This window comes from Balaenoptera physalus, assembly GCF_965194825.1.
Source record: "Balaenoptera physalus genome assembly, chromosome: 13".
NCBI classification, from domain to species: domain Eukaryota; kingdom Metazoa; phylum Chordata; class Mammalia; order Artiodactyla; family Balaenopteridae; genus Balaenoptera; species Balaenoptera physalus.
In genome coordinates this window covers 27,013,473-27,038,229 of record NC_138892.1, presented here as the reverse complement: position 1 = coordinate 27,038,229, position 24,757 = coordinate 27,013,473, and the positions used below count along the sequence as shown (strand labels likewise).

The following is a 24,757-nucleotide window of genomic DNA, read 5'->3' as shown; positions in this document are numbered from 1 at the left end:
GAGAATCTGCCTGCCAATGCAGGGGACACGGGTTCGAGCCCTGGTCTGGGAAGATCCCACATGCCGCGGAGCAACTAGGCCCGTGAGCCACAACTACTGAGCCTGCGCGTCTGGAGCCTGTGCTCCACAACGAGAGGCCACAATAGTGAGAGGACCGCGCACCGCGATGAAGAGTGGCCCCCGCTCGCCACAACTAGAGAAAGCCCTCGCACAGAAACGAAGACCCAACACAGCCAAAAATAAATAAATTAATAAAACACTGACATTATCAGAATATTCTGAACATGAAATAAAATTTTAAAAAAAAGATAAACTGAGGCATATTAGAAATTTTAAGAGTTTATTTGAGCAAACATCAGGCAGCATCCAATCCAGCAGATGGGATCCTGGGAACACAGGTGTGTGGGGTGTCCCAGAGGGTCTCATCCTGGTCACTAGAAACTGTAGAGAAGGAAAAATAATTCTCCCTCTACCCTTTATAGTGAATGCCTGGCTGAGACCTTTTCTCTAAGGTGCCTCGTAAATGGATAGGCTTATCCAGGTTAAAAGTTCTCAGCTGTGGCCACTGTAATTAAAGATTTTCCTGGGTAAGGTTAACCTGCTCGTTCAGCCTTAAAACAAAATTGTATTCACCTGACGCCTCACGTGGGGCCAATCCAGCTAAGTCAGAACCGGTCCCACTCTGAACCCAATCCGGTTTTTCAGTCGGACCCGCTCCAGCTCTGGCCGTTTCCTAACGGAGTCTGGAAAAGAAATGCTCAAAGCCTGAAAGCTCCTCAGGCAGAAGCCACGGAGGCTCCACGAGGGACGGACCCAGCACCTCCTGAGGCGGGAGAGGCAGCGAGCTCAGGGCTCAGCAGGTACCACGTCTGGTTGCTCGTTGCTCCTGGGGCCGTCGGGCGTCTCCTTTGGTCCCCGCTTCTTACTGTTACTAACGGAACTGTTAAAAGATAAACTGAGGCATAGAAAACATTTTAAGAGTTTATTTGAGCAAAAGTCAATTTGAATCGGGCAGCATCTCGTCTAGAAGATAGAAAGGAGCTCCAGGGAGCTGTTGAAAATGAAAGACTTACAGGCAGAAGGGAGCAGGAACGAGGAAAGTAAACTAGGCCAAGAAGCGGTGGGTTAATGCAGTTACTTTCCTTCGGGGGAGGCGGGGGCCTGTCAGGCAGACGGCCCCGCTAGTGCTGATCAGGGGGTCCCTGACTGTGGTTTAAGGTTCCATTTCTGGGAGAATCGAAACTGTGATTAAGTCTCAGTTTGGTGACTGGGGACTTAGCATAAGCCATTCCATTTGGAGCCTGTTGTCTTGTTTTTAAGTGCTTAAGTATGATTGTTTTGGGGGTACTAAGTCGCAGGTTCCATTGTATTCCTATAAATTATTTTTCATTTCTTCAAACGCCCTTTCCAGACATTGGTTGGTTGGTTTATTGTTCTGGGCACAGAAAATTATGAACAGTTCAGTGGCTGCTTAATACAGATTGAGTTTCGTTTGTCAGAATGGTGACGATCAAAGCTTTTCAGAGCTAAGCAGGAGCTAGATCAAAGAAAATCCTTATTTCACATCTCATAGGGTGTGACTTATCTTTAAATAACAGAAAGTGGACATTTGGAATCAGGTTTTTATCATAAAAATGCTTTCTTCTGGGAAAGCAAGTTACCCAGCCACCAGCTCATATTTGTGCCAAGAAATGGTGTGGGGTGTAGCAAAGGCTGTGAGCTTTCTTTCCCTCTCTAGTGCGCCTCATGCATTGGTTCAATGGTGATATTTTACTGTCTCCTCTGTGCTAGATGTGTGCCAGGTGCTGGGCGTAAATTGGTAAGTGAAAATGGCCCTCATGTAGCCTGGCTGGGAAGACGGGCAATTGTGTAAATGATTTCCTTAAACTGTCGGGAGTTTTACAACCAGGGACACAGACACAGAGTCGGGGGACAGGAGGAGGGACACTTAACCTGGTCTGGGCAGCCAAGAAGACCTCCATAAACAAACACCTGGGGGCCAGGAGACGTGAATAAGTGAGGGATGGGCAGTGGAACAGCACGTAACAGGGAAAGGAGATGAGCTTCCCAGCAGGAAATGAGCAAGAGAAGTTCGGTCTGGGTGGAACAAAGCATGTCAGATGGCATTGCCAAGAAGGGACCGTGAGGGGGAAGCAGCAGACAGATCACAGAGGCTAACTCATCAGCCAGCTTAGAGTTTGTCCTGTGTTCCAGGAACCATGGGAACCACTGGAGGATGTTAGGTAGGAGACTAACTTGATTGGATTCGTGTGTTTGAAGATTCCCAGGAGAGGACTGGCAAAATTGTGTGTGTATTGGTAAATCCGAGAGTCTACGTGCAAGGCTGCTTTCTCTCTTTTTTATAGTGAATTATCACTTACGTAAGGAAAAATATAGAGTGTGCGTAGGCATGGGTCATCTCTGGAAGGACACATAAAAGGCACAATGGTTGCTTCCTGGAGGGGAGCTGAGGCCTGAGAGACAGAAGTGGAAGGAGACTGACTTTCCATTGCATACCTTTTAACACTTTAAAAATGATGTGACTCTGTTATCCAATTAAAAAGTGTTTTTAAATCTGAGCATTGAAGAATTCCTTAAAGGGGATCAAGTCCAGTTCCCAAGGCAACGGAGGAATCCTTTCTTCATTTTCCCTGATAGACAGGCATCTGACTGTGTCCAAACACTTTCTTTGACAGTTTCAGGGCTGAGAAGTCAAATGTCTAAAATTCATTCTGACATTGAGCTGAAGTCCATATTCCCTTCCCCCTCCTCCTCCCTCCCCTCCCCTCCCCTCCTCCTCCCTCCCCTCCCCTCCTCCTCCCTCCCCTCCCCTCCTCCTCCCTCCCCTCCTCCTCCCTCCCCTCCCCTCCCCTCCCCTCCTCCTCCCTCCCCTCCCCTCCTCCTCCCTCCCCTCCTCCTCCCTCCCCTCCCCTCCTCCTCCCTCCCCTCCCCTCCTCCTCCCTCCCCTCCCCTCCCCTCCTCCTCCCTCCCCTCCCCTCCCCTCCCCTCCTCCTCCCTCCCCTCCCCTCCCCTCCCCTCCCCATTGGCGCTAGCTCTTTCTCTGCAGTGCTGAGTCAGCCTCTTCCTCTCCCAGCCTTTAAATCATTTGCGGAAGGCTATTGTTACCTAGTCAGAGGTAACAAGCAAAAAGCTGGCAGGTCAGGCAGGTGATGTAAATGAGCAAAGCAGGCCTCTCCAAGACCACGCGGGCAGTGTACCCTTCCACCTGGAGACAAGGACACAATGAGGGGTGGTGAGCACTGTGGCAGGGAGACAGAGAGAGGTAGCAACTATTCCTCACCAAGGAAATACTGCCCTAGAAGGAAGAGGGCCAGATGTTGCCATATCTTCCCAGGGATGTCAGAAACTGAAAATTTATTTTAAACACCTCAATTTTAAAATGCTGGCAACTAAATTAGTTTTTTAAAATGCTGAGCAGACCAAACAAAATACATGCATAGCTGGGTGTGGCCACTAGTTTACCATGTGTTCTGTCATCTTTCCTCCGGGTACCATGAGAATTTCTCATTTTGTTGTTGGATTTGCAATGGGATGCTTGTGCCGGCATCATTGTCCAAATTGGCCTATTTATCAGTCTTTCTAGAGCATTAAAGGTAGGAGTCAGGCAGCTGGGTCACAGTTCTGGCCAAAGGCACTGTAGGACCTTGCAGAAAACACAAAAGCACATTTTCCTATGTTTGCGTTTCCTCACTTGTTAAAAGAAGAGAAGGCCTGGATCCTAGTGGGGCTGCTTTATAGCCTGTCTCAGTGAGTTTCCCTTCTTTGCTGAGCTTCAGAAAGTTCTGGAGCTGGAAGTCTGAGATGGGGGTGCCTGTGTGGGTGGGTGAGGCCTCTTTTCGGGGTCGCAGACATCTCCTGCCCTCAGCTGGTGGAAGGGCCAGGCTGCTTTCTCTTTTCATTATCCAACCGCAAGCTCGATTGATTTCAGTTGGGGAATTGAAATAGGGCTCTTCGTTTGGATAAAATCAACGAGCAGGGGCTTCTGCTGATGACTAGGGACTGAGCTCCAATTCCCAAGATTTTGAGAGACTGTTAGGCAGTAGCAGGATACTTACTACCAAACTGTGCGCAGGCACGTGTTTTGCCAAAGCTGCCTCCGGTACACCGTCAGTCGGCTGCCTGCCTCCTAAGAAATCCCTTCAGAGGAGCCTTGCCCCTTCCTTTCACTATCCCATATCTACCCCTCCAGTTCTGGAGAGTTCGTTCCCCCGCCCTAGGCCAGAGGCAATGTGGACATTGGTGATGCGGACCCCCAGCTCCCAGCTCCCCCTGCCTCTCTTATACCTGTCTTCTTTCCCATCTTATTCTGTTCTTGTCTCTCCAGGCACCCTCACCTGCCTCCCATCTGTAAATAGTATCAAGAGTCCCTGAAGACAACTCAGAGCATTTTTTTAGCTGCTTCTAGTTTCCCTTTTCCTCTCTCCTGCTAATCCCTGTTAGGGTTGGGTAAAAACTAGCAATTACAGCATTTATGTACCATCCACGCCTGGTTGCCATACAGCACAGTAAGGATGATTATGCACATCTGTGATAGTGCATTTTACGTGTCCATTTGATGAATCAAGGGATGCCCAGACATCTGGTTAAAGGTTATTTCAGGGTGTGACTGTGAGGGTGTTCCCAGAAGAGATTAGCATTTGAATCAGTGGAATGAATAAAGTGGATTGCCATCCCCAGTGTGGGCGCATTAGGCAATCCACTGAGGGCCTGAATAGAACAAAAGATAGAGGAAGGGAGGATTGCCTCCCTCTGCCTGACTTCTGAGCGGGACATGGATCTTCTGCCCTCAGTGCTCCTGGTTCTCGGGCCTTCAGACTAGGACTGGAGTCTACACCATTACACCAGCTCTCAGCAGTCCAACTGCACCACCAACTTCCCCAGGTCTCCAGCCTGCAGATGGCAGATGGTGGCACTTCTCGGCCTCCTTCTCAGCCAATTCCTTATAAAATATCATATATACTTGTGACATATGTATTAATCTATATGATATTTTATACATGTATATACATATATATTTCTTTACATTTGTATACATTACATATCATGAGATTTAGAACAAGGAGTTGACTATAGGATAGATGGGATATGTATCTCCCATTGGTTCCAGTTCTCTGCAGAACCCTGACTAACACAACAGCATTAAGTGTGTTGGATTAATTTGGGCTTCAGTTGATTGGTCACGGTGCCATGTTGCCCACAGATGTTCAGTCTTTGTTGTCATTGCACATGTAGACTGGCTGTTTTCATACAACTTTAAACAAAATGTAGGGCAAGGGTCACAGTCAGGTCACAAAGTAGGAGCTAAGCTGCATCCCATCTCAAAAACTATGAGGTAGTAAAGATGACTGTTAGGTGTATATTAAAGTTATAACTATTAGTGGGCCCCTGGGAGACATCCTGTTGAATGATAAACGAATGAATGAATGAATGACTGAGTGGGAATGGGGAGCTGCAATGCTAAGATTAATACTCATTAACAAAAACAGAGTGAGGAGTGCCCTGGGTAAGTGAGGAACTCCTCCTGGGAGAGGAAAGAATCCAAGTGCCTTCATTGGCACTGGTACCCTGGTTGATGGCACAGGGAAGAGAGTTTTTGAATATGATACTGAGGGGGCTATGCAATGAGCCCTTAGCCTCTGAGGTTCTTGTCCCAAGTTACCCTAAAGAAGGGATATAAAAATGGAAAGAGTACGCTCCCATTTGGAAGTCTAAAAAGCATGATATCTTAGGAGCACACCCTCTTCTAAATTCCAGGGCTTTGGCAGGGGTAACAGTGATACAGCAGCATAGGAAAATGACTAGATCATTTGAACTGTGGGGATAAGGTAACAGCAGAGATCAAGAGGTGCAGGGGCAGTTGGAGTATAGCAGTAGCCACAGAGGAAGGCAGTAAGCCACACAGGCAATTCTGGAATAAGGGGAAGTGGCTTGGGGGGCTTGTAGTCTCAGTTGTCTCATGGGGTTGAAGTTCAGGGTCACTCATATTATGGCTGTCACCAGTGCTTTCAGTCGTTCATTCATTTTTCATTTAAAAAAACTTGTTTGAGTATCTTCCAAGTGTCAGGCACAGTGGATGTGTTGGCCTAGGCCAGGGGTCAGTGAATTTATTCTGTGAAGGGCCAGCTGGTCAACTCTGCTGCTGTGACACAAAGGCAGCCATAGACAATAAGTAAACAAATGTTTACCTGTTGAAAGTATTCCAGTAAAACTTGATTTATAGAAACAGGTGGTGGGCCAGATTTGGCCCATGGGTTATAGTTTGCTAACCCCTAGTTTAGGGAAACAGTGTGCTGGTTATTCTCTGATGCCTCTCCAGATCTAATCTATAGCCCTTTCCACCCTGCTCTCTATCCCAAGAGGCTGACTTCTGCAGACCCTGTCACCCAGACTCCTTGCCCTCTGGCTTCTGATTAGATTTGGCCAATGGGAGGCACTGGCAGGAGATCAGAAGTTGGGAGGGGAGAGGGGTGGAGGAATTTAGTCCCTCTACTTCCTGTCTTCCGGACTGTGCTTTGGCAATGGCTGTGTTCCTCTTCCTGTGGCCACAGCTCTGACTGGTAGTTCATACCTATGGCTACACCTCTCACCCAGGTGCAGTATCGGCTCTTCTCCTTGCCCTTCAGCCCTAAAAGTGGTACTGGTTTCCCACTATTCCCAGCCCTGAGAGCTTCTCCATCCCTTGTTGGTTTCCATACCATTGCCCACACCTCATGTGTGGTCCCTTCATTAAACTTTCTTCAATTCTCCCTTCACGTGTGCCATCTCTTCCCCGCTGGGCAGTGTCTGAATATGCCCTTGTTGTGGACATTCACTGTTTCCAGGTGTAACAGTATTGGTTCCAACCTCAAATCCAGGTTGAAGCGTGATCTAGGCCAATCAGCACACTGAATCACCCAAGCCATAGGAATTGGTTCTGAAATGGTCTCATAAACCAAGTTGTCCCCATTGGAGGGAAAAACAATACTTACGTAGAAACTACCGAGCAGTGCTGTCTATTCCACTGGATTTGAGCCTGGGAGCGTATGAATTTGGAGCTTCCAGTAGCTATTTAGTGAAACCTGAAGACAAGGCCCAACACCAAAGATGGCAAAGTCCAGAGGTGACCTTGTGTGTGGCCCTGGAACTAAATCCACTCCTCAGTGTTTTTTGTCAATGAGACAATCAAGTTCCTTATATTTTCTTAAGCTGGTTTGGGTTGAAGATTCTGCCATTTGTATACTAAAGCTTAACTTTAAAAAACAAAACCAAACCTGGGACCACTTTACACAAATTTCATTATACTCACTGAATTACCTACACAGAAAACCAGCCTTGTTTCATCTTTGGATTAGATACACATTAACACGGTGTAGTGAAACATACTGGATTTTAGTAGTGACAGCAGCTAGGGAGATGGTTTGCCATCATCCCACTTCCAAAGAGAAATAACTGGAGCCCAGCTGCATCTTTGCAGAGATTGCCTCCCATGCCAGACAGACACACCTCCCAAGCCATAATCCCACCCACTTTGACACTTGACAATAGCAAAAAGAGAAAAATCTTCATCTGAATGAATGGGGAGATTGGTGCTATTGTTGGCAAGACAACAAGTTGAAGCCTGGTGTTTATTAACTGTTGTAAACAAATTGTGAATTGGTGCCAGGGCCCAAAATAGAGACAACTGGGCATAATAAACATTAATTCTCAAAGAGATCATCTAACAAATAACCTAAAAGATCTTTTGTGGACTCCAAGGCATTAATTATACTAGACCTTGTTCTGTTCATTAATTCATTTAAGAATTTTGTTGAGTAAATGTCAGCCTGATGCAGTACAGGCACAGCAAATAGTTTTCATTTCTTGTGCCAATTGTGGTTGTGGCTGCCCAGTGGGCTGTGTTGAGAAAGATTGTGAGGCCAGATCTGGGTTCAACAAGAATGAATATTATAGTTGATTAAATGTGTCTTTGGTGGAAGTGGAAGAAAGGGGTGCCCAAGGAATTTGTCATCTCTGTGAGTTGAAAAGGGCATTGTCTAGAGTGAGAAGGAGTAGATTTTGGGGTAAGTCACTTCCAGTCTATGTGCCTTTATTTCTGCAAATTTGTAAAATTAGGGAATTGATCTAAATAACTTACAGTGTACCTCCTTGCTTCCCTTATTCATTTATACATTCTTTTTTAATTGAAATATAGTTGATGTACAATATTATGTTAGTGTCAGGTGTACTACATAATGATTTGATATTTGCATGCATTATGAAATCACCACAATAAGTCTAGTAACCATCTGTCACCATACAAAGTTATTACAATATTATTGACCACATTCCTTATGCTGTATATTACATCCCCATGACTTATTTATGATGTAACTGGAGAGTTGTACCTCTTAATCCCCTTCACCATCTGTTTCATCCATCTGCTACCCCCCTCCTTTCTGGCAACCCATTTGTTCTTTGTATCTATAAGTCTGTTTTCATTTTTGTTTGTGTGTTTGTTTTGTTTCTTAGATTCCACACATAAGTGAGATTATGGGGTATTTGTCTTTCTCTGTCTGACTTATTTCACTTAGCACAGTGGTCGCAGCCTTTTTGGCACCAGAGACCAGTTTCATGGAAGACAGTTTTTCCACAGATGGAGGTAGGGTGGGGTAGGGGGGATGGTTCAGGCAGTAATGCAAGTGATGGTTCAGGTGGTAATGCAAGCGATGGGGAGCGGCAGATGACGCTTCACTCGCTTGCCCGCCTCTCACCTCCTGCTGTGTGGCCTGGCTCCTAACAGGCCACAGACCAGTACCGGTCCGCGGCCCGGGGGTTGGGGACCCCTGACTTAGCATAATACACTCTATATCCATCCATATTGTTGCAAATGGCAAGGTTTCATTATTTTTATGGCTGAGTAATATTCCATTGATTGTACCATATCTTCTTTATCCATTTTTCTATAGATGGACACTTAGGTTGTTTCCATATCTTGGCTATTGTAAATAATGCTGTAATGAACATCGGGGTGCATATATCTTTTTGAGTAAGTGTTTTTGTTTTCCTCAGGTAAATACCCAGAGGTGTAATTGCTGGATCATATGGCAGTTCTATCTTTAATTTTTTGAGGACCCTCCACACTGTTTTCCACAGTGGCTGCACCAATTTACAATCCCCCCCACAGTGCACGGGGGTTCCCTTTTCTCCACATCCTCGCCGACACTGATTATTTGTTGCCTTTTTGATGATGGCCATTCTGACAGGTGTGAGATGGTATCTCATTGTGGTTTTGATTTGCAAATCCCTCATGATTAGTGATGTTGAGCAGCTTTTCATGCATCTGTTGGCCATCTGTATGTCTTCTTTGGAACATTTCTATTCAGGTCCTCTGCCCATTTTTCAATTGGATTGTTTGGTTTTTTTGATGTTGTTGAGTTGTATGAGTTCTTTGTACATTTTGGAAGCTATCCCCTTATGAGAGATATCGTTTGCAAATATCTTCTTCCATTCAGTAGACTGTCTTTTTGTTTTGTTGATAGTTTCCTTCGCTGGGCAGAAACTTATATGGTCAATTAATCTATGACAAAGGAGGCAAGAATATACAATGGGGGAAAAGATGGGCTCTTCAATAAATGGTGTTGGGAAAACTTGACAGCTACATGTGAAAGAATCAAACTGGACTACTTTCTCACACCATATACAAAAATAAACTAAAAATGGATTAAAGGCTTAAATATAAGACCTGAAACCATAAAACTCCTAGAAGAAGATATTTATCCATTCTTTTTTTCATTGGCTGATGCTTAGCAGCTGTGGTTGATATTTGTCCTTGTGTTTGGGGTGATATTCCATTTTATGAATGCAGTTGTCTCTAATGTCGAAGCCAGAAACTTACTTTCCCACCATCCTATGTAGTAAGAATGCAACCACAGAATCTAGGTCCACCAAATTCAGGCATATCTGTCCTGAATTTGTTTGGAATCTGGTGATGGTTAGGGGTAAGCTCTGCACAGAATCCATCTGGCAAGGATGAAGGCAGAGACGTCAGTTTGTTGAAGCTGCAGTCTCAGAGTGTCTGGAGGTCATGTCCAGTGCCTGGCTGTGAAGGGAGCTCCAGTTGGGGGGACCCCTGATGACTTCATTGGAGCAGCTCTGCAGTACAGGTGGAGACATTGTTCCTGGCTGCAATCCATCTCTGGGCCTCCTTTAGTGACCCTTAGCTGTTTAATTCTTTTTAAAATAAAATCCTTTTACTGCTGAAATGAGCCAGAGTGCGTTTCTTTGTTCTCAAAAACTCAACAATTTATGATCAGGAGTGAATGCCTTCAAACAGACTTTTTTTCTCCTTTAAAGATGAAAATTTTAATTCTCTTTTATGAATTATAAAGAATATGCTTAGCTAATACTTTACAATGTATTTTGTTGTAATTATCAGTAAGATAATTGTTGCAGATGGATAAATATGAATCTTAAGGGGAGATGTTCCCCACTTTTATCTTCTTCATTACTCTAAGTGCACTAAAGAAAATGAAATTCCTTCAGTATTTATGGTTCACAGTTTTAAATTGTGGAAAGGACCCCTCTTCTAATTATTGTTAGTATGATTATCAGAGTTTGCAGAAGCGCTTGGTTAGGTTTCTATACTTTAATTATTTTCTTTAATTTTCTTTCTTTTTTTTTCTGACTACATGTTAGATCTCTTTCTTTTACTTTAACCTTTGCTTTACACTGCTTTTTTTTTTTTTTACATCTTTATTGGAGTATAATTGCTTTACGATGTTGTATTCATCTCTGCTGTATAACAAAGTGAATCAGCTATATGCATACATATATCCCCATATGCCCTCCCTCTTGCGTCTCCCTCCCACCCTCCCTATCCCACCCCTCTAGGTCTTCGCAAAGCACCAAGCTGATCTCCCTGTGCTATGCAGCTGCTTGCCACTAGCTATCTATTTTACATTTGGTAGTGTATATATGTCCATGCCACTCTCTCACTTCATCCCAGCTTCCCCTCCCCCCTCCATTTTCTTTAATTTTCTAATGATTAGAAGTAAATATCTCATGAGGGGGAATTGCCACAGCAAAGAAACTCACTTGACTAATTATCTTTATGAGAGTTTCTTTAGAAAATTTGAAACTTACTCTCCAAACTCTATGGGCAAGAAAGACCACATTGCTTCATTTTCTTTAATCAACTGAAATTTCACTTCAACCTCCAGCCTACAATACTGTTGAAAAACAGGTGTTTAGTAGTTATATGTCAAAGTAACCTTAAGGTGCTCTCTACCTCCTTCATATTATCCATCAACAAACTATCCTCCCATTCTTTGAAATAGATAATATTTTCTTGACTTTTTATGCAAAAGTGGTATTCACATGCAAATTGAAACTCTTTTTCTGGAACCTGATTGTTGCTCTTTTATTGTGTGTGTGTGAGATGTCTGATCTTATTTATTTATTACTCTTAGAACATCTCATTTTTGACTGGACTCAGAAGTAGAAGCTCTCAGAGAGGACAGCCTCCGTCTCTTGGCAGTCTGTTCCTGGCCTTTTTCTTTGGCCTCCTTCATTCTCTTGGCCAAAAGTTTAGCATATTCTGAAGCCTCTTCCTTATTTTTCTTAGTACGCTGTTTCTTCAGAGTAATATGCCGACATTTGTGTTGCAGAACACGTGGAGTAACAAGACGTTGAATCTTGGGTGCTTCGGTCCTAGGTTTCTTACCCTCTTTGTTTAGGGGCTTTCTCACAACATACTGGCGGACATCATCTTCTTTAGAGAGACTGAAAAGTTTGCGGATTCTGCTAGCTTTTTTGGGCCCCAGGCGATGAGGCACAGTAGTATCGGTGAGTCCAGGAATATCCTTCTCCCCTTTTTTTACAATGACCAAATTGAGAACGCTCAGATTGGCATCCACAGTGCAACCCCGCACGGATTTGTGCTTTCTTTCTCCAGTCCTCCTTGGTCTGTAACAGGAATGCCCCTTACTCAGTAGCAGGCGGACTTAGCCATGGGTCAAGACACCCTGCTTCATGGGGAAACCCTGTTTGTCGTTCCCACCACTGATTCGTACCACATAACCCTTCCATTCTTCACCCAGAGCGTCAGCAGCAACTTCTGTGGCCACACGCTTCTCATAAGAGGTACGAAGTTTTCGTTCATCGTCCACTTCAATGAGTTTCTGGCAGCCAGTGGCCAGGAAAGAGATGTTCAGCTTCATTCGGAAGTGGCCGACTGCCACCGAGGCGCCACGAAAAGGAGACCCCCTGATTGTTGCTCTTAAGCTCTGCTAGTTTGGGAATTTTGGAGCCTAAACATTAGAGACTTCTTCCTCCTCTTGTCCTACTAGCCCTTCCTCCCCTAGGGACTTAGATTCCTAGGGTCCTGCAGCAGAGCAAAAACTTAATGGATACAGCTTCCAGTTCCAGCTATGATAGAAAAATAGGTATCAGATTGGTTTCAGAAAAATAGGTATCAGATTGCTTTCCCACTTTAAACAACTCTAATGCTGGGGAAAATGTATGAAGAAGCAGTATGTGGGCATTAGACAATAGGCAATAGAGGACCATAATCCTTGAGAGAAGGAAACTACATGAAGTGAACTTCCCATTCATCCCTATGAAAAGTTCAATATGTGAAAAAAAAATCTGCCTGTTGCCATGTTGCAAATCAAGGCACAGGGAATTGGAACCCAAACAGAGTGCAGTGGTTTCTTTGGGTAGAGAGAAGACAGATCAGAATTCAGGGATGCTGAGGCTGCTGGAATTTTTAGGGTAGGGCACCCGAGAGGAGAGAGGCTTAAAATTATGGATAAAGATCTCCTTGAGCCTTGGCTGGGTACTAAGCTGCACACGTTCAGGGTGAGGCTCCAAAAGGTCTGACAGAGAACAACTATTGTGAGGTGTGAGCTGAATGGGGATTCCAGAGATATTTCAGTTCTGATAAACCAGAGAGTAAATCCCTCACTAAAAATCCACAGCAGTTAGTGTAGATTCCAGAATAACCACACATTAGGAGTACGGCTACTCTAGCCCTAGAATAAGAACAACTTTAGACCTGCCCTAAAAAAGCCTAAAACCAAACCTTGACAAAATCAAGCTAAGCTGCAAATAAATGAACTGCCAGCCAGAACAAAACTCAATACTTATTAAAGGAAGACTCTCGACCAAATAGCATCCCAAAAGTCAGGCACACAGTAACAAATTACTACATATACAAAGAAGCAGGACAATGTGTTACATATTCTGGAGAAACAGTCAATAGTAATAAATCCAGAGTTGACAGAGATATTAGCGTTAATGGGCCAGGACTTCAAAACAGCTTTTATAAATATATTCAAGGATTTAAGAGAAAATGTGGACATTATGTGTGGGTAGAAGAAGAATCAAAGCAGCGTGGAAACCTTAAAAATGAAACAAATGTGAATCCTCAGAGTGAAAAATACAATCTATGAAGTTAAAAATTCACTGGATGGGTCTAACAGATTTGACATTGTAGAAGAAAAGTTCAGTAAACTTGAAGACAGGTCAAAAGAAATAATCTAAACTTCTTAAAAGAATTTTATAAATAAGCACAACCTCAGTGATTCTAAGACCATATCTAGAAAGCGAACATACTTGTAATTATAGTCCCAGAAGAAGAGAAAGGAAACAAGGGGACAGAAAAAAATGTCTGAAGAAACAGTAACTGAAATTTTTCTAAATTTGATGAAAAATAACCTGAAAACCTCAAACCTCAATAAATTCCAAGTAGGATAAATAGACAGAAAACTAATTCTATCTAGTCATATCATATTCCAATTGCTGAGAACAGCAATGACAAAATTCTGAAAGGAGAGAAATATCACCTACAGGGGACTGATGATAAGAACAAGAACTAACTTCTCATCAAAATCAGTGCAAACCAGAGGAAAATGGAATAACATTTAAAGGGCTAAAAGGAGGGGGGAAACCCTGGCAACCTACAATTCTATCAATACATACAGCAAAAAAGTCCTTAAAAAAATGAAGTAGAAATAAAAGCATTTGCATATAAACAAATGCTGAAAGAATTCATTACAATAGACTGTGGTACAGGAAATGTAAACAGAAGTCCATCAGGCTGAAATGAAATAATAACAGAAAGTTGAATCTACATGAAGGAATGACGAGCACCAGAAATGATAAATACACAGGGAAATATATGAAATACTTTTATTGTTTATTAATTTATTTAAAAGACAATGGACTAAGGTAGAAATAATAATATATCAAGGGGGGCTTCCCCAGTGGCCCAGTGGTTAAGAATCCGCCTACCAATGCAGGGACATGGGTTCGAGCCCTGGTCTGGGAAGATCCCACATGCCACGGAGCAGCTAAGCCCGTGAGCCACAACTACTGAGCCTGTGCTCTAGAGCCCGTGAGCCACAACTGCTGAGCCCACACGCCTAGAGCCCGTTCTCCACAACAAGAGAAGCCACCGCAATGAGAAGCCTTCAACGAAGAGTAGCCCCTGCTCGCCGCAACTAGAGAAAGCCCACACACAGCAACGAAGACCCAACGCAGCCAAAAATAAAATAAATAAATTTAAAAAAAATAATAATAATAATATATCAAGGGAGTTTATAACATATAAAGAAGTAAAATATATGACAATAAAAGCAGAAGGAACAGAAGAAAGTGAAGGATAGTATATTGCATAAGTATATGGCATACCGGCATACCTCGTTTTATTGCACTTTGCTTCATTGTGCTTCACAGATACTGCATTTTTTACAAATTGAAGGTTTGTGGCAACCCTGTGTCCAGCAAGTCTATTTGCTCCATTTTTCCAAAAGCATATTCTCAATTTATGTCTCTGTGTCACATCTTGCTAATTCTCACACTATTTCAAACTTTTTCATTACCATTATATTTGTATGGTTATCTGTGATCAGTAATCTTTGATGTTACTTTTGCAATTTTTTTGTTTTGTATTTTTAATTAAGGTATGTACATTGTGTTTTTAGGCATAAGGCTACTGCACACTTAAAATACTACAGTATAGTGTAAACATAACTTTTATTTATTTTAATTTATTTTTTTTAAACATCTTTATTGGAGTATAACTGCTTTACAATGGTGTGTTAGTTTCTGCTTTATAACAAAGTGAATCAGCTATACATATACGTATAGCCCCATATCTCCTCCCTTTTGCATTTCCCTCCCACCCTCCCTACCCCACCCCTCTAGGTGGTCACAAAGTACGGAGCTGATCTCCCTGTGCTATGCAGCTGCTTCCCACTGGCTATCTATTTTACATTTGGTAATATTTATTAGTCCATGCCACTCTCTCACTTCGTCCCAGCTTACCCTTCCCCCTCCCCATGTCCTCAAGTCCATTCTCTACATCTGCATCATTATTCCTGTCCTGCCCCTAGGTTCTTCAGAACCATTTTTTTTTTTTAGATTCCATATATATGTGTTAGCATACGGTATTTGTTTTTCTCTTTCTGACTTACTTCACTCTGTATGACAGACTCTACGTCCATCCACCTCACTACAAATAACTCAAATTCGTTTACTTTTATGGCTGGGTAATATTCCATTGTATATATGTGCCACATCTTCTTTATCCATTCATCTGTCGATGGACACTTAGGTTGCTTCCATGTCCTGGCTATTGTAAATAGAGCTGCAGTGAACATTGTGGTACATGACTCTTTTCGAATTGTGGTTTTCTCAGGGTATATGCCCAGTAGTGGGATTGCTGGGTCATATGGTAGTTCTATTTTTAGTTTTTTAAGGAACCTCCATACTGTTCTCCATAGTGGTTGTATCAGTTTACATTCCCACCAACAGTGCAAGAGGGTTCACTTTTCTCCACACCCTCTCCAGTATTTATTGTTTGTAGATTTTTTGATGATGGCCATTCTGACCGGTGTGAGGTGATACTTCATTGTAGTTTTGATTTGCATTTCTCTAATGATTAGTGATGTTGAGCATTCTTTGATGTGTTTGTTGGCTGTCTGTATATCTTCTTTGGAGAAATGTCTATTTAGATCTTCTGCCCATTTTTGGATTGGGTTGGTTGTTTTTTTGATACTGAGCTGCATGATTTGCTTGTAAATTTTGGAGATTAATACTTTGTCAGTTGTTTCATTTGCAACTATTTTCTCCCATTCTGAGGGTTGTCTTTTCGTCTTGTTTATGGTTTCCTTTGCTGTGCAAAAGTAAGTTTCATTAGGTCCCATTTGTTTTTTTTGTTTGTTTTTATTTCCATTTCTCTAGGAGGTGGGTCAAAAAGGATCTTGCTGTGATTTATGTCATAGAGTGTTCTGCCTATGTTTTCCTCTAAAAGTTTTATAGTGTCTGGCCTTACATTTAGGTGTTTAATCCATTTTGAGTTTATTTTTGTGTATGGTGTTAGGGAATGTTCTAACTTCATTCTTTTACAGCAGCACTTATTGAAGAGGCTGTCTTTTCTCCATTGTATGTTCTTGCCTCCTTTATCAAAAATAAGGTGACCATATATGCGTGGGTTTATCTCTGGGCTTTCTATCCTGTTCCACTAATCTATATTTCTGTTTTTGTGCCATTACCATACTGTCTTGATTACTGCTGCTTTGTAGTATAGTCTGAAGTAAGGGAGCCTGATTCCTCCAGCTCCGTTTTTTTTTCTCAAGATTGCTTTGGCTATTCGAGATCTTTTGTGTTTCCATATAAGTTGTGAAATTTTGTCTTCTGGTTCTCTGAAAAATGCCATTGGTAGTTTGCTAGGGATTGCATTGAATCTGTGAATTGCTTTAGGTAGTATAGTCATTTTCACAATGTTGATTCTTTCAATCCAAGAACATGGTATATATCTCCATCTGTTTGTATCATCTTTAATTTCTTTCATCAGTGTCTTACAGTTTTCTGCATACAGGTCTTCGTCTCCTTAGGTAGGTTTATTCCTAGGTATTTTATTCTTTTTGTTGCAGTGGCAAATGGCAGTGTTTCCTTAATTTCTCTTTCAGATTTTTCATCATTAGTGTATAGGAATGCAAGAGATTTCTGTGCATTAATTTTGTATCCTGCAACTTTACCAAATTCATTGATTAGCTCTAGTAGTTTTCTGGTGGCATCTTTAGGATTTCCTATGCATAGTATCATGGCATCTGCAAACAGTTTTATTTATTTTCCAATTTGTATTCCTTTTATTTCTTTTTCTTCTGTGATTGCCATGGCTAGGACTTACAAAACTATGTTGAATAACAGTGGTAAAGGGGCAGCCTTGTCTTGTTCTTGATCTTAGTGGAAATGGTTTCAGTTTTTCACCATTGAGAATGATGTTGGCTGTGGGTTTGTCATATATGGCCTTTATTACGTTGAGGTAGGTTCCCTCTATGCCTACTTTCTGGAGACTTTTTGTCATAAATCGGTGTTGAATTTTGTTGAAAGCTTTTTCTGCATCTACTGAGATGATCATATGGTTTTTATCCTTCAGTTTGTTAACATGGTGTATTACATTGATTGATTTGCATATATTGACGAATCCTTGCATTCCTGGGATAAACCCCCCTTGATCATTGTGTATGATCCTTTTAATGTGTTGTTGGATTCTGTTTGCTAGTATTTTGTTGAGGAGCTTTGCCTCTATGTTCATCAGTGATATTGGCCTGTAGTTTTCTTTTTTCTGTGACATCTTTGTCTGGTTTTGGTATCAGGGTGATGGTGGCCTCGTAGAATGAGTTTGGGAGTGTTCCTCCCTCTGCTATATTTTGGAAGAGTTTGAGAAGGATGGGTGTTAGCTCTTCTCTAAATGTTTGATAGAATTCGCCTGTGAAGCCATCTGGTCCTGGGCTTTTGTTTGTTGGAAGATTTTTAATCACAGTTTCAATTTCATTACTTGTGATTGGTCTGTTCATACTTTATATTTCTTCCTGGTTCAGTCTGAGAAGGTTGTGCTTTTCTAAGGATTTGTCCATTTCTTCCAGGCTGTCCATTTTATTTGCATATAGTTGCTTGTAGTAATCTCTCATGATCCTTTGTATTTCTGCACAGTCAGTTGTTAGTTCTCCTTTTTCATTTCTAATTCTGTAGATTTGAGTCTTCTCCCTTTTTTTCTTAATGAGTCTGGCTAATGGTTTATCAATTTTGTTTATCTTCTCAGAGAACCAGCTTTTAGTTTTATTGATCTTGGCTATTGTTTCCTTCATTTATTTCTAATCTGATCTTTATGATTTCTTTCCTTCTGCTAACTTTGGGGTTTTTTTCTTCTTTTTCTCTAATTGCTTTAGGTGTAAGGTTAGGTTGTTTATTTGAGATATTTCTTGTTTCTTGAGGTAGGATTGTATTGCTACAAACTTCCCTCTTAGAACTGCTTTTGCTGTATCCCATAAGTTTTGGGTCATCGTGTTTTCATTGTCACTTGTTTCTAGGTATTTTTTGATTTCTTCAGTGATCTCTTGGTTATTTAGTAGCGTATTGTTTAGCCTCCATGTGTTTGTTTTTTTACCGTTTTTTTTCCCTCTAATTGATATCTAGTCTCATAGCGTTGTGGTCAGAAAAGATACTTGATACAATTTCAATTTTCTTAAATTTACCAAGGCTTGATTTGTGACCCAAGATATGGTCTCTGCTGGAGAATGTTCTATGAGCACTTGAGAAGAAAGTGTATTCTGGTTTTTTTGGATGGAATGTCCTATAAATATCAGTGAAGTCCATCTTGTTTAATGTGTCATTTAAAGCTTGTGTTTCCTTATTTATTTTCATTTTGGATGATCTGTCCATTGGTGAAAGTGGGGTGTTAAAGTCCTTTTCTGTTGTGTTACTGTTGATTTCCCCCTTGATGGTTGTTAGCAGTTGCCTTATGTATTGAGGTGCTCCTGTGTTGGGTGCATATATATTTACAATTGTTATACCTTCTTCTTGGATTGATCCCTTGATCATTATATAGTGTCCTTCTTTGTCTCTTGTAATAGTCTTTATTTTATAGTCTATTTTGTCTGATATGAGAATTGCTACTCCAGCTTTCTTTTGATTTCCATTTGCATGTAATACCTTTTTCCATCCCCTCACTTTCAGTCTGTATGGGTCCCTAGGTCAAAGTGGGTCTCTTGTAGACAGCATATATATGGGTCATGTTTTTGTATCCATTCAGCCAGTCTATGTCTTTTGGCTGGAGCATTTAATCCATTTACATTTAAGGTAATTATCAATATGTATTTTCCTATTACCATTTTCTTAATTGTTTGGGGTGTTTTTTAAAATTTGCATTCAATTATTAAAATTACAATTTAAATTAGCTCTTAAACCTTCAAAGAGATATTCTATCTAATAAATGCACATATAAATCTAGTATTTTTGTTAAAATAAAAAACATGCAGTTCTTCCTTGTTCTTTGATCAATGCTCAATTGACTTGTGAGTTTGACAGATTAATTTCCCCTAAACATTTGGCACCATTTATAAACCTGATTAATTCAATTTCCTTAGACATTTTAAATTACAATTACAAATTTTAACACATCCAAATCCCTCAAGCATTTCAAACACTTAACAAGAAAGATTTACAAATCTAATAAGCAACAACTTCTTAACCACTTCTTTAACCACTGCTTATAAACGTAAGAAGTCTAAATTTCTAGAATATTAAAGTTTCCAATATTTAACTAAATATTATATACAAACAACTTCTCTTATCTTAGTTATCAATTTAAAATCACAAGTACAAAATGTGCATCCCTCAATGATTTCACCTTGAAATCAAAATTCTAACACCAAATAAATAATCCTGAAAAACCCAAGTTAAAGCCTGTAAGTTTAATGTCAATCACATTTTCTTTTTTTTTTCACACACACACACTGTATTTTATTTTTACAAGAGATAAATAAACTGACACCAAGCATTGTAAATGGATGACCACAACAAAAGCAACAATGATTGCAATTACCAAACACAAAACACACTCATACTACGTCATAATATTGACATTCAGTCCAGTAATCCGCCATTGAAACAGCTCCTTTACTTTGCAGTGAAAATTGATTTGTATATTTTTTGCCTTTGAGTTCTTCTGGGATTTTTTTTTTTATTCAAACAGAAAGTCACAAAAACTATAATCATCCTCATCGGTTCACTCAGTCCCATGTAATTAATTTTTTTTTCATCTTGATCTTTTGTTAGCACTTTAATGAATTCATCAGTTTTCCATTAGAGTTCTGAAAATGCTTATTCATTCTGTTCAGCAGTATAGTCAGTTACCAGAAACCTGTACTTGTCAGAGTCTTTTCCATGAATTCCTTGAAGATGAAACCCTTTTATAGGAACATATTTGCAAAAGCATCAGAGTACACCCAGAACTGTCTGTAAATGACAAAAGACTTAAAAATTACCCCAGTTAAAGATTTGGTGAAAGTTCATAATAATGCAATTGACAAGGAAATTTAGTTATTTCTGAGATATACATTTTAAAGTAATAACTAGAATTATGACATAACATGATACCAGAACATATAAGATTTTTAGAAATTTCATGTAATGTCTAAAACATTTATATTAACATATTTCCATACAAATAACCCAAAGAAAGTTTAGTATTAGTTTTTTGTTTGTTTGTTTGTTTTTTTATACTGCAGGTTCTTATTAGTCATCAGTTTTATACACATCAGTGTATACATGTCAATCCCAATCGCCCAATTCAGCACACCACCATCCCCACCCCACCGCGGTTTTCCCCCTTTGGTGTCCATATGTTTGTTCTCTACATCTATGTCTCAACTTCTGCCCTGCAAACCGGTTCATCTGTACCATTTTTCTAGGTTCCACATACATGCATTAATATACGATATTTGTTTTTCTCTTTCTGACTTACTTCACTCTGTATGACAGTCTCTAGATCCATCCATGTCTCAACAAATAACTCAATTTCATTCCTTTTTATAGCTGAGTAATATTCCATTGTATATATGTACCACATCTTCTTTATCCATTCATCTGTCGATGGGCATTTAGGTTGCTTCCATGACCTGGCTATTGTAAATAGTGCTGCAATGAACATTGGGGTGCATGTGTCTTTTGGAATTGTGGTTTTCTCTGGGTATATGCCCAGCAGTGGGATTGCTGGATCATATGGTAACTCTATTTTTAGTTTTTTAAGGAACCTCCATACTGTTCTCCATAGTGGCTGTATCAATTTACATTCCCACCAACAGTGCAAGAGGGTTCCCTTTTCTCCACACCCTCTCCAGCATTTGCTGTTTGTAGATTTTCTAATGAAGCCCATTCTAACTGGTGTGAGGTGATACCTCATTGTAGTTTTGATTTGCCTTTCTGTAATAATTAGTGATGTTGAGTAGCTTTTCATGTGCTTCTTGGCCATCTGTGTGTCTTCTTTGGAGAAATGTCTATTTAGGTCTTCTGCCCATTTTTGGATTCGGTTGTTTGTTTTTTTTTTATATTGAGCTGCATGAGCTGTTTATATATTTTGGAGATTAATCTTTTGTCCATTGATTCATTTGCAAATATTTTCTCCCATTCTGAGGGCTGTGTTTTCATCTTATGGTTTCCTTTGCTGTGCAAAAGCTTTTAAGTTTCATTAGGTCCCATTTGTTTATTTTTGGTTTTGTTTCCATTACTCTAGGAGGTGGATCAAAAAAGATCTTGCTGTGATTTATGTCAAAGAGTGTTCTTCCTATGTTTTCCTCTAAGAGTTTTATAGTGTCCGGTCTTACATTTAGGTCTCTAATCCATTTTGAGTTTATTTTTGTGTATGGTGTTAGGGAGTGTTCTAATTTCATTCTTTTACATGTAGCTGTCCAGTTTTCCCAGCACCACTTATTGAAGAGACTGTTTTTTCTCCATTGTATGTCTTTGCCTCCTTTGTCATAGATTAGTTGACCATAGGTGCATGGGTTTATCTCTGGGCTTTCTATCTTGTTCCATTGATCTATGTTTCTGTTTTTGTGCCAGTACCATATTGTCTTGATTACTGTAGCTTTGTAGTATAGTCTGAAGTCAGGGGGTCTGATTCCTCCAGGTCCGTTTTTTTGCCTCAAGACTGCTTTGGCTATTCGGGGTCTCTTGTGTCTCCATACAGATTTTAACATGATTTGTTCTAGTTCTGTAAAAAATGCCATTGGTAATTTGATAGGGATTGCATTGAATCTGTAGATTGCTTTGGGTAGTATAGTCATTTTCACAATATTGATTCTTCCAATCCAATAACATGGCATATCTCTCCATCTGTTGGCATCATCTTTAATTTCTTTCATCAGTGTCTTATAGTTTTCTGCATACAGGTCTTTTGTCCCCCTAGGTAGGTTTATTCCTAGGTATTTTATTCTTTTTGTTGCAATGGTAAATGGGAGTGTTTCCATAATTTCTCTTTCAGAGTTTTCATCATTAGTGTATAGGAATGCAAGAGATTTCTGTGCATTAAGTTTGTATCCTGCAACTTTACCAAATTCATTGATTAGCTCTAGTAGTTTTCTGGTGGCATTTTTAGGATTCTCTATGTATAATATCATGTCATCTACAAACAGTGACAGTTTTACTTCTTCTTTTCCAATTTGTATTCCTTTTATTTCTTTTTCTTCTCTGATTGCCGTGGCTAGGACATCCAAAACTATGTTGAATAATAGTGGTGAGAGTGGACATCCTTGTCTTCTTCCTGATCTTAGAGGAAATGCTTTCAGTTTTTCACCATTGAGAATGATGTTTGCTGTGGGTTTGTCGTATATGGCCTTTATTATGTTGAGGTAGGTTCCCTCTATGCCCAGTTTCTGGAGAGTTTTTATCATAAATGGGTGTCGAATTTTGTTGAAAGCTTTTTCTGCATCTATTGAGATGATCATATGTTTTTATTTTTCAGTGTGTTAATATGGTGTATCACATTGATTGATTTGCGTATATTGAAGAATCCTTGCATCCCTGGGATAAATTCCACTTGATCATGGTGTATGATCCTTTTAATGTGTTGTTGGATTCTGTTTGCTAGTATTTTGTTGAGGATTTTTGCATCTATATTCATCAGTGATATTGGTCTGTAATTTTCTTTTTTTGTAGTATCTTTGTCTGGTTTTGGTATCAGGGTGATGGTGGCCTCATAGAATGAGTTTTGGAGTGTTCCTTCCTGTGCAATTTTTTGGAAGAGTTTGAGAAGGATGGGTGTTAGCTCTTCTCTAAATGTTTGATAAAATTCACCTGTTAAGCCATCTGGTCCTGGACTTTTGTTTGTTGGAAGATTTTTAATCACAGTTTCAATTTCATTACTTGTGATTGGTCTGTTCATATTTTCTGTTTCTTCCTGGTTCAGTCTTGGAAAGTTATACCTTTCTAAGCGTTTCTCCATTTCTTCCAGGCTGTCCATTTTATTGGCATAGAGTTGCTTGTAGTAGTCTCTTAGGATGCTTTGTATTTCTGCGGTGTCTGTTGTAACTTCTCCTTTTTCATTTCTAATTTTATTGATTTGAGTCCTCTCCCTCTTTTTCTTGATGAGTCTGGCTAATGGTTTATCAATTTTGTTTATCTTCTCAAAGAACCAACTTTTAGTTTCATTGATCTTTGCCACTGTTTTCTTTGTTTCTATTTCATTTATTTCTGCTCTGATCTTTATTATTTCTTTCTTTCTGCTAACTTTGGGTTTTGTTTGTTCTTCTTTCTCTAGTTCCTTTAGGTGTAAGGTTAGATTGTTTACTTGAGATTTTTCTTGTTTCTTGAGGTAGGCTTGTATAGCTATAAACTTCCCTCTTAGAACTGCTTTTGCTGCATCCCATAGGTTTTAAATCGTCGTGTTTTCATTGTCATTTGTCTCTAGGTATTTTTTGATTTCCTCTTTGATTTCTTCAGTGATCTCTTGGTTATTTAGTACCATATTGTTTAGCCTCCATGTGTTTGTGTTTTTTATGTTTTTTTTCCCTGTAATTCATTTCTAATCTCATAGCATTGTGGTTGGAAAAGATGCTTGATATGATTTCAATTTTCTTAAATTCACCGAGGCTTGATTTGTGACCCAAGATGTGATCTATCCTGGAGAATGTTCCATGCACACTTGAGAAGAAAATGTAATCTGCTGTTTTTGGATGGAATGTCCTATAAATATAATTAAATCTATCTGGTCTATTGTGTCATTTAAAGCTTCTGTTTCCTTGTTTATTTTCATTTTGGATGATCTGTCCATTGGTGTAAGTGAGGTGTTAAAGTCCCCCACTATTATTGTGTCACTGTTGATTTCCTCTTTTAGAGCTGTTAGCAGTTGCCTTATGTAGTGAGGTGCTCCTATGTTGGGTGCATATATATTTATAATTGTTATATCTTCTTCTTGGATTGATCCCTTGATCATTATGTAGTGTCCTTCCTTGTCTCTTGTAACATTCTTTATTTTTAAGTCTATTTTATTTGACATGAGTATAGCTACTCCAGCTTTCTTTTGATTTCCATTTGCATGGAATATCTTTTTCCATCTCCTCACTTTCAGTCTGTATGTGTCCCTAGGTCTAAAGTGGGTCTCTTGTAGACAGCATACATATGGGTCTTGTTTTTGTATCCATTCAGCAAGCCTGTGTCTTTTGGTTGGAGCATTTAATCCATTCACTTTTAAGGTAATTATTGATATGTATGTTCCTATGACCATTTTCTTAATTGTTTTGGGTTTGTTTTTGTAGGTCCTTGTCTGCTTTTGTGTTTGCCACTTAGAGAAGTTCCTTTAGCATTTGTTGTAGAGCTGGTTTCGTGGTGCTGAATTCTCTTAGCTTTTGCTTGTCTGTAAAGTTTTTATTTCTCCATTGAATCTGAATGAGATCCTTGCTGGGTAGAGTAATCTTGGTTGTAGGTTCTTCCC

At 40.1% G+C, this 24,757-nt stretch overlaps 1 long non-coding RNA gene and 1 pseudogene across 2 annotated transcripts in view; one reads left to right on the top strand and one right to left on the bottom strand.

Annotated features, from left to right (window-relative positions):
- The first annotated feature begins 309 nt into the window (after positions 1-309).
- LOC309640453 overlaps positions 310-24,757 on the top strand; it is a 124,762-nt gene continuing 100,314 nt past the window's right edge. The window contains exon 1 of the long non-coding RNA XR_014252236.1: positions 310-860. This is a non-coding gene — a long non-coding RNA (uncharacterized lncRNA). The remainder of the gene's footprint in view (positions 861-24,757) is intronic.
- LOC309641838 (small ribosomal subunit protein eS6 pseudogene) lies at positions 3,088-14,226 on the bottom strand (annotated as a pseudogene). Its single transcript has one exon. The product of its transcript is annotated as a small ribosomal subunit protein eS6 pseudogene (transcript).